This window comes from Lagopus leucura, unplaced genomic scaffold (assembly GCF_019238085.1).
Source record: "Lagopus leucura isolate 7727_CA_CO unplaced genomic scaffold, USGS_WTPT01 Super-Scaffold_100159, whole genome shotgun sequence".
In the NCBI taxonomy this organism is placed as follows: domain Eukaryota; kingdom Metazoa; phylum Chordata; class Aves; order Galliformes; family Phasianidae; genus Lagopus; species Lagopus leucura.
In genome coordinates, this window is record NW_024962335.1 from 18,451,314 (window position 1) to 18,460,032 (window position 8,719).

The window sequence follows — 8,719 nt, forward strand, 5'->3', positions numbered from 1 at the left end:
TACTCAAGAGCAGATACTGCTCATGTACTTTTAAGTCACAATCATTCTGCCTACCTTAGCAATTGGCTTCACAACAACAGGGTAGCTCTCCATCCCTCTCCTTAGAAGAGGGTAAGATGGCACGTTAATGTCTTGGGAAACTTTTCTTTTTCATTCTTCTCATTACAGGCATTGCAAAAAGGATTTACTGTTTGATCACTCTTTGTTCCACTCTATGTCTCCTCATGCCTAGTGCAAAAGAATATCCAGAGCACCACTGCTTTCCTGGAGCAGTGTGGATCAGTAATCACAGATGCAGGATGTACGGGGCATGCATGTAGCCACCATGGAAACTGGTCTCCACTGGTCAGCTCAGATGGAAGGGCTCACCTGTACTCACCTGAAGTTCATACAAGGCTCAGAAAGCAGCCATAACTGGAGATTATTAGGAGTGATGGCATCAAATCTGTTTGGTTTGCAAAGCTCATCACCTGGTAGCGAGGTCCCCAAAAGCACCACCTAATTCCAGTCTATGGGCAGAAAAAGCAAAGTTAAACCTTGAAGGAGCACTCTTTCTATTAAAGTATGTCTTTATGATGTCTTTATGATCAAACAGTGTAGGGCTTTTTCCGACAGAGAACAAACACCGTGAACTTTCCCTTTTTGGTAACAGGGTAACCATATGCCCACCATGCCACATGCCACATCATGAGTCCACTTGCTGAATTCTGCTGAGAAATCTATAAAACTTATTCAGAGCTCAATCAAAGCCTTACAGTGTATGTATTTGCATATGCAATAGGCTGGAAAAAGGAGAATATGAAATTTGTCAGTCACCCCTCAGTTGAGGAATCAAGAAAACCAAAGGCTTGGAAAGATCTGGAATCTTGGGAAGGTCTGGAAGATAAAATCTCCATCATCTCTTTGCCCATGGAGGACTTGCCCTACCCAAAGAAAAAAGTAAGCAAGCAGTAAGAGTCAGTGGCAGCTGCTCATTTGGGCAAGGCGATGGGCTCCGAAACGTCATGTGGAGATGGTTCATACGGTGCACCAACTTGCAGAAGAGGGCCTTGTCCTTCAGCATCCAAAGGTCTTGCATATGCCACTGGTTATCCTACCTGCCAGTCAACATAGTCCCTCATGCTAAATTTACTTGAAGATTCCTATCCTAAATTTATAAAATGCTGCAATATTTGATCCTCAAGAATGCACCATGGAAGGAAAGAGACATTTTTATATTTTTCCAGATCAAATGTTCAAATGAGATCTCAAGACAAACTCTCTGAGAAAAATAGAACTTAAAATGATGTCATTACAAGACAGGATCAGACCCATGACTGATCTGGTCCAGTAGGTCTGAGAGTTCAAATATGCATGAGCGAGTCTTGTGACTCAGCTGCCGCTTAGATAACTGGAGGTGGGTGAATAATGTTTGGAAATTAATCAGGCAGCAATGATGTTTTAGCACACATCTGTAAACTTGTTAGCTCTGACACAGTTAAAAGTATTAACAACGTTATGCCAAATCATTCTTTCAGCTACAACAGCTCAAATCTGTTATTGCACTGAAGCTCTGCTGTTTTCCTTTTTAATTACATTTAACCCATCAGCTGCTTACTGTTAACAAAATCTGAGAAAATGGCTACATTAAAGCTTTTTAATTTTTTGCCTTTTGAACTCAGATGATGCTGATTTAAGAAGACAGCACACAGCAGCTTACCAAATGTCTTCTTTGATCACTTCTATATCTGTTTGTGGCTTCTTTCTCTGGAGAAATGGATGTGTACATTCACTGGAAAGGCTACACTCTACTCCAGCCCCGCTTCAGGTGAACCTTCCAGTTCTACTGCTACTACAAATACAAACAACATACACAGAAGATGTGTAACTGAGGCATAATGACAATTTTTGTTTTCCTGAAGATTGATATTTTTCAGCTAGATGTGAATCTGAGACATTTGAAAAGGGAAAAGAGGTTTTTGTTTATCATTTGTGTCATTTTAAGAATATTAATATGTCCCTCCTATGTCTTTCTCTCACCTTTATCATTTTGTGATTATGAATGAGTGGAAATATAAACACTTCACTCTGAGAAAATTAGTGCCATTTCCCAGCCTGATTCCTTTTCAGGGCTCTTCATTTCCCTTTTACCTCAGCCAACCTCTGCACATCTTGCCCCTCATCAAAATGCAATTTTCTCTTCGTACCACCCCACACCTGCAGTATATTCACCTTCGAATCAGGGTATTACACATTGCCTCAGCAACCTCTTCTGCATGTACTACCCAAAACTACAACGAAGTCTGCCATGCTCTTTACATCCTTTTCTTTCTCACCTTTTGTAGAAGCCTGCATTTATTTTCAAAGACTTCTCTACTCAGCCTTTTATGTGCTGTGCTTTAAGCCCTTTCATTCCCCCGAGCATTGCCAGCCATCCATTCTTGCCCTGAGAGGGAGGTGGATCTTCCTTGAATTTATTATTCAGGGAAAGGAGACAGGCCCCATTATTTGAAAGGCTCTGTTTGATTTCACAAGTCATTTAAATGAATGGTACATATGTGCAACTAGACAGTGCTTGTTAAAATGGTTAATTTGATCCTTTCTTTTCAGAGATGGTGGGAGAACCTAAAATCACAAAATGAGTAACTGAGTAAAAAGGCAAGAATTACGTTTTGTCCTGCTTTCTTTGTAATAATATTCAATAATAACATAAATCTTACAGAAATACTTATAGGGTATTACTATATCTACCAAGAGTTCATTATGTCTTACTTTATCAGAATGAAAGGCAGAGAAATGAGTGATTAGATTATGACATTAAAGCTGCGCCATTTTTATTTAAGCAATTGCATTCCTTGCAGAGCAGTCTGCCAGAAAAATGACTGCCTCAGTGACAGATCTCTTTTTCTATCACAAAGCCCCTTTTAAAATAATTAGCAACGGGACAAAGTAAAATACAAAATATAGGAAAAATGGGAAAATATTCAGATGTTCTAAGTTAACCTTTCTAAATCATCTGCTCAAATGACAAAATCACTGCAAGAATTAATCTAACATTGTGATCTTCAGGCAGGAGAGGCTGAGCACTTGCACAGGTGTCAGTTAGGACAGGAAGGATGGTGCCAAAGCCCTTCAAACAAAATGTCCCCGAGATGTGCCTCCTCACCTCTGGTACTGCCTGAAGCAATATCTAAGTCCTACGTTTTACAGAGGAAATATTTTTTTTCCTAAAAATAGAAGTGTCTACTATCAACTTATTGAGAATGTAAGCAGCAACTTCCTGGTTATAGGTCAATTAAAAGACACTGGAGAAACTGCTGCATTGGCTTCAAGGGAACAGAAGGCTGAGTTTCTATTGCCAAATATTTGGGAATGATTTCCAATGGTTTTATTGGGAATTACACCTGTAATCATTTAATAGAGAGAAAAATATGTCAATAGCAAATAGAAATTCCATAGTCATGTCTTTCAGCATCTTCAAGTAAGCCTGTGGCAAATGCTGAAGTGTGACTGGAAACCACACCACTAAATTTTACCATGCAAGTGTACTGGTGACAAGCATCCTGTGTTTGGAGATTTCTTCAAGGCATATAAATATTTATTAATATGAAGGCTTTAGTCTTAATGTTTTCATTTCTTATCAGTTTGGCATCTGTTAGGCTCCAGACCTGGTCCCAAGATTGTCTCCCTTCATTCAAACAGAATAAATGGGCTGCACTTCTCCATGGCCAAGGATTGCTCTCCAACACATCTCCAGAAGCATTACACTCAGTGTAGTACCAAATCATTTACCATCACTTTTTGTAGTCCTGTCCAAGGAGTACTTCAGGGTCAGCATCTATACAGAAGTCCTCAGCTTCTAGAAGCCACATGCAGAAAAAAATAGAATCATTAATATTGGAAAAGACCATAAAGGTCATCTAGTCCAACTGTCAGTCCATCCCCACCATGCCCACTGCCCACGTCCCTCAGTGCCACATCCATACAGCTCTGGAACACCTCCAGGACGGGGACTTTACCACCTCCCTGGGCAGCCTGTGCCACTGCAGCACCACTCTCTGAGAAGAAATGTTTCCTAATATCCAACCTGAACCTCCCATGGCACAACTTAAAGCCATCTCCTCTCATTCTATCAAAGGTACAATATTATTTTAAAGATGAGATGAACATTTTTCTGAAGTCATGTTGCAGTGAGCCAGAGATCTGGAGTGCCATAAGGCACCCTGTTTACTAGCATAAACTTGATACCCGTGAGGAACTGATCCTCTGTAGCTGTTAATTCTTTGATGGTGTACTCTCTATGTCTGTAATATTTTATTTATATATATATATAGCCTTCTAACTGAGATTAGGAAGCACCTTCAAGCTGGCTGCTATTAGGCCTGTGCTTATGTGTCGTATTGCCTGTTTGCTGTCACCTTTCAGACCAGACAGCAAAGACCCTTTTGTTTCAAGCTAAGCCTTGAGCTCGTCAGAGCTATGGTAATGAGTCCATTGCATGTGTGCTTGTTCCTTAGTTGAAATTCCCTACTTTTTTCTGAGGAGTGCTGGAGATAGTGTCTGCAGTGAGAGCTCAGTCTTACTGAAGTCTAAAGGAAACAGTGATTGCTGCAAAGTAAAATCCTTCATATCATAAGCACCTTCCATATACCAAGCAACACCAGCATCTTATATGCATGCAGGCATACGCTTGCATGGCTTGTATTATTTATGCTCTTAGACCTCATCAGTTTCCCATATTAAAATGTAATGATTTCATATTCACTCTGTGGCAGCATATGCTGATCTCTTGGAAAATATTAATCATTTTTCTACAGTTTCAATTCTAAGGAGTCATTGTTCTGCCATTTCTATCTTCACAGTGGATGAAGACTTACCCACTGGTGTCACTGCAACATGATAGACTGTTATCAAGTCCTTACGAGGGGCATAAAACGTGTTTAGAGAATTAAGTTAATAAAAAAATAAGAACTCAGTGGCAGGAAATAGCATTACAGACTTCAGAAAACCAGAAGCATAATTAGTACTGTGACATAATGAGGAAAGAAGGCAATAAAATTATTTTACTTCATTTTGTATTTCTTGGAGCAATGCAAATTAGTTTGTCAGCAGGGAAGGGTTGGTTACTTTAAATTTCATCTGTATGCTGTCTTAATGTTGTTTTCTTTTTAAAAGATTTTGCGGAACACAGTGAATACTATACAGCTGAATTTTGAATTTGCATGATGCATGAGCGACTCTCCTTTTTCAGGCTGAGAATCTCATCTGCAACACAATTAGGAGAGCTCACTGTGGCTGGAGAATCAGTAGTGCGCTGGTCCCAAGAAGAACAGAAGGATATGAGCATTTAATCTGTGATCTCCGCAGAGCCATGAAGGCTCAGGATAGCAGAGATACTGGCATCTCTATGGCACTCCTATTCAAAACAAAGAGATATCATGTTGGTGGCAACCTGGAAAATTCAGTGAGGCCAAAACAACCAACAGGTGTAATTACATATATTTTGTGATGCAAGAGCAAGAGACAAAAGATACCCAATGCTTTCTTTACATTCAACTGATGCCCATGACAAAACTTCTCCTGCACTACTTGTTACTTCTCCTACACATTAAAAAGTGATTATACAAAATACTGACTAGAGAGGTAAATTGCAGTACTGTTTTGTTCTCTTTTTTCTTCCAGTCTTTACACTTTTTGTCTCAAACAGAACATGCCGAGTTTCAGATTTCTTGAGGAAGAGAACAGTCACTATGAGTTTCCATATATAGTAAGTTAGTTTGCTACTATTTCATTAAAACCTAATTTAAATTGAACTAAACACTTCTCTGAACTAATTAGTATGACATGGAAAATTGCAGAATATTAAATCTGTCATGGTCTCATTTTGTACTAGTAAATGGAAGCAATGTACTGGTATGTTACAGATTCACCTCTGTGATGTGAAAACAGAAAATAAAAAGAGAGAAGGAAAGGCAAGACCAAGTGGGAGCATAAGTTTAAGAGAATCAAGGTTGTCAAGAAGAAGCACTAAGAAAAGTACTAATTCTTTTATTAGAAAAGTGGACAGGAATTATAGGCCCAAGAGACAGGATTTGGAGATGAAACTGAAAGTAACTCAAGAAGCCATTTAGTTTGCTCCAGGCAGCATGAGAGAAGGAGCTTACTGCCAACTGTGGTGAGACAAGTGGGAGATATATAATATTTAAATCATTTCTATTGAATTACATGAAAAGCCTACCTTAAAAGTGTTAGAGTTGCAAAGTTAAGAGCTCAGAAGATGGGAAATGCGTGATTTAAAGTTTCCCAAACAACTAAAACTTGTAACTCATGTAGGCACTGTACAATCTTTAATTATAGGATCACATATACCTTTTTACACAAGACCTTTGGCCTTTGTCTGTGCACGGAGGGCATACAATAATGAGCAACTATTTATTACTTTGTTTTATCCTCATTGTTAAGTGTGTGGCCTCATGCCTTATTTACTACATGGTATTCAACCTCTGCCCTGAATACACAATTAGTAATATCCTCACAGGATCTCCCATGTAATTTATTGCTATAGTACTTAGTGCTTCAAAACGTTAATTAATGTCTCCAAACTCCTGGCACAGACAGGTCATTTTTCTTAGTTTTATGGTTGGGAACAGTATGAAATGACAAAGTCTTTGGGTAAAGTTTTTTTCAGGAAACTTGCATCTCTGTGTATCTCCTTGAAGAAAGGATTGTTCACCATTTTCCCTTTCTGTCCTCATGTCCCTTCCATATATTCTGCAGGAATACCATGCTGGCTTTTTTAACATGCCACTGAATCTCCAGTCTATCATGCTGGGCTGCCTGCAGTATGAACTCTGATATTTCACTGGGCAGTGGGGATAGGCAGCCAACAACAGCCTATCCAAACCTACTGCTTGAAGGAGAGAGGACCACATTGTGACAAACATCAGTGAAGTAGTCCTTCAAAATGAACCAGCAGCGCCATGGGAGATGCCACTCTCACAGCTCCTCCAGTTTCCCACTTTTCTCCATGCATGGAGCACGACTGCTGCATGTAGCCATAATAGTATTCTCATCCTTTTAGTGAAATAAGCCTCTTGTGCTTACTTGGCATGTGCCTATAGCCCTAGCACTGAACTTGCTGCTAAGAAGGAAACTTACCTCTGTGCCAAGGAAAACGTGTCCCTCCAGCAGTGACTGTTTACTATGGCTTTCCTGGCTTTACTATGGCTTTCACCAATCTGGTAGAGTACCAATACCAATGTATTCACTGGGATATTGCCTGTGGCATGGAGAGATGCAGGTAATCCATCTGATTTCCCCACACTTCTAGAAATACAAGCAGCAGTACACAGAAAAGAGTTTGATCTCTCCTATGGCTCTCATTTTAACATTCCTGGCCACGCCAGTGCCTGTATGTACAAGCTCATAAAACTTATAATGCTCTCCTGGATATTACAGAGGTGTGAAGCTCTAGTTGTTTTGATGGACTCCTCACTACAAATACCCCAAAAGAGACAGGTGTACTGAGGTCCTGTGAATTCACACAAGCTATCTTTAAATTTACAAGTTTATACTGGCTTTATTCCCTGTAAATGAGTTACAAACATGAGTTATTTCCGTAGCCAATAGGAAGTTATTCCTGTAGGAAATCGCATCAGCCACATTCCTATGTCCTCTGCCTACCCAGCCCCAATAGATTGTAACCTAGGAAGATCATGGAATCACAGAGAATCCCAGCTTGGAAGAGATCCACAAGGAGCACAGATCTTTGGATCATCTCTCAACTTTAATCAAGGATCAACTCTTGGCTCCACACAGGACTACCCAAAATTCAAACATCATTTTAATGGAAACAGATAAAATGTTTAATCTTCCACTGAAAAATAAGGGGCATTGGTTATGTTTAATCAACATGAAGGTAGAATTCTTTGATCAAGTACTGTTTATACTGAAGCATGGATGTCTTGGCCACTGATGTTATCTGATTAATCAAGTAATATTGTTCTTCATGGAAAGGATAGAGGGAAGTTGACAAAAGGAGAACTTTCAGCTTGTACTTAGGTAATGTGTGACCATATTTGAATAAAAGGAGAAAGGGTGCTCCACTCAAAAGGACCACTAGAGACCACTAAAGACCCCCCCAAAGAAAGGAGGAGATGCACTTAACTGCTTGAAGAGGCCAAGATAGATGATTCTGCAGTGTAGATGAGGATAAATAGGTATTAGATGGGTGGAGTACTTGCGAATTTAATGTTTAAATATGGTGAAGAAGTTTGCATTGGTGTGCTTATTTTGTGGAAACTTCCACCAAGCACTCGGCCCTGAATAACAGGCATCTCTCCTGATCATGTGGGAATTGGCTCATTGCACACTGGTAACGAATCCACTTCATAGACAACACTATGTCTGAGAGTGTTGTCCAAACTCTCCTTGAACTCCAGCACTTGGGGCCATGACCACTGCCCTGGGAAGTCTGTTCCATGCCTACTGCCCTCTGATGAAGAACCTTTACCTCTTGTTCAACTTGACTCTCCCCTGATGCAGCTCCATGCCATTCTTTACTGTTCTAGATCAACAGAGGATGATCAGAAGTAGAAGCATTATACTTATTTCCTCCTCTTTTGTGAAAAACTGTAGTAAAATTTTCAACTTTGATATGGATGGAGTTGAGTAGGAATGCCTCTGTGTGAAAGAAAAGGAAGAAGTAGAAGAGTTAAAAAGGATAGTATTGTAATGGCAC

The 8,719-nt window shown here is 39.8% G+C and overlaps 1 long non-coding RNA gene across 1 annotated transcript; it reads right to left on the reverse strand.

The window, feature by feature from the left end:
* Positions 1 to 348: 348 nt before the first annotated feature.
* On the reverse strand, positions 349 to 3,842 carry LOC122190238. The gene is made up of 3 exons (XR_006182094.1): positions 3,772 to 3,842; positions 1,700 to 1,831; positions 349 to 509 (listed from the first exon to the last, which is right to left on the reverse strand). It is a non-coding gene; the product is annotated as an uncharacterized LOC122190238 (long non-coding RNA).
* Positions 3,843 to 8,719: the final 4,877 nt, after the last annotated feature.